We start from the raw sequence: 2,006 nt of genomic DNA on the forward strand, positions 1-2,006 counted from the left end.
AATCTAATTATCAAGTTCAATTTAAAGTTTCAGCCCATGTTAAAGTTGAAAATAATTACAAAAATAAAAATTTAGGTTTAAATTTAAATTTAGAATAAAATAAAAATTGTGTAATAAAAATAAAAAAAAAATAAAAATCAAAGTTACAGAGTACACAGGTTAAAGATTACAGGTTATTGCATATAAATACGAAATAATGAATAAAATATTTTAATTTAAATTAAAACCGAAGTTAACATTAAGGGCAGAGTTCTTACTTATAGTATAAAAACAGACGATGAGTTTTATACTTTCAATATCTATAATGAATTTGTTCAATTCTATCTAATTTGAAAATTCTCGGTGCCAAGTAAAAATTATTCTTTTAAAAACAAATCTAGTTCCAGCTATAGATTTTTAAGAAATTTAAAGCTCCCTGTTCAAATTAAAAGTTAATTTATTTTTATTTTGAATAGTTTAGAAATCCTTAAATAGCTTCGAAATTTTATTAAAATTTTTTGAAACATCTATATGCTGTTTAACATTTTTAAAAAATTAATTTGTTTAATTATAGAATACATTAAAGAGCAAACATGGATTTTGAAAAATCATAAGAAATTCATTTTGATTTATTTTTGAATCATATTTATACAAACATGTTTACATTTTGTTGAAAAGATAACTTGAAATATTGTAAAATTAAATTAATTCATTTTAAAAATATTGTTTATAAGCTCCTTTCAATTGAATATTTGAAAATTAAATATTATAGATTAATATTGAATATTATAAATATTTATAAGATTATTATTATCGAGTTACTTGGAAATTAAACTGTTTCGTTCTAAATTAACTTTTTAGTTGCAAAATTTATATTTTCGAGATCAAAATGTAACTGCTCTAGAGAAAACTTATCTTTTTTGTATAAAATTCATTCTTTTTGGTAAAATAGTCTACTATTATATTTTTGGTTTAGAATTCATCTTAATTACAATTAACACATAATTTGAGGAAGGCGTTCAAACCATTTTCATTATTTTTCATTTACAAATTTTATTGATTGAAAAATCTGCCTTGATTATTATTTCAACTATTTTGTTCAAAATTTGTCTTTTTGTTTCGAAAATCTATATTTTAAATTATAAATTTCATCTTTCTTCAGCAAAAATGCAACTGGTTGGTTGAAAATTCCTCAACTCTGTTAAAACTTGTATCACTTACTAGAAAATTAATCATTTTATTTTAAAATTCTTCTGTTTGATTGTAAATGAACTTTTTTCTTGGAAATTCATATTTAATTTAATTAATTTTTAATTTAACTAATTCGCTTAAAAATTAACATTTCTTTTAAAAACTTATACTTTTAGGTGAGAAAATGATATTATTTTATATTATTATTGTCTTCTTCACAAAACATTAAAAAAATATTCAAAAATTAGAACACTAAAACTTGTTACGGTCCCCGTAGTTGAGAACCACTCTGAACAATTTGTCAGGAATGAGTCCCCGTCTGTGTTTACTAAACATAAACCAGGCTGGGAAAACCTTCCGGATAAATTACTTTAGAGTGGCCATTAAGACGACCTTGCTTTCTCCCTGACAAACATGACCCTTTGACGTGTCAATACCCGGGGAAGGAAGAGAGTTGTAAACTTACACCTGGCGCATCTGCGATGGAAGGCTTCCCCATCACGTGCCAGGCCCGTGAGTCTGAGTCACTGCGCGTCAGGACTCTTCTGTCTCTCTCTCTTTTCTCTCTCTCTTCCCTAAGCGTGGAAAGCGGCCAGCGGTCGCCAACTACGTGTTCGACGCGTTAAAGGGGAAAAGCCTGTCTTAAAATTTTAACTCTCGCGATTTCTTAATTATAATTCTTCCTCCCATTTCTTTATTATTATTTGGCGTCAGGGAGCAAAAGGGGAGCCCTAGGTTAATTTTGTATATCTATGTTTTAATTATGGCATTATTATTTTCTTTTAATTCTGTAACTTCATTTTTTTTTTTTTTAGTTAATAATTGTGGGTCCGGAT

Source organism: Belonocnema kinseyi, chromosome 1, assembly GCF_010883055.1.
Source record: "Belonocnema kinseyi isolate 2016_QV_RU_SX_M_011 chromosome 1, B_treatae_v1, whole genome shotgun sequence".
NCBI lineage: Eukaryota > Metazoa > Arthropoda > Insecta > Hymenoptera > Cynipidae > Belonocnema > Belonocnema kinseyi.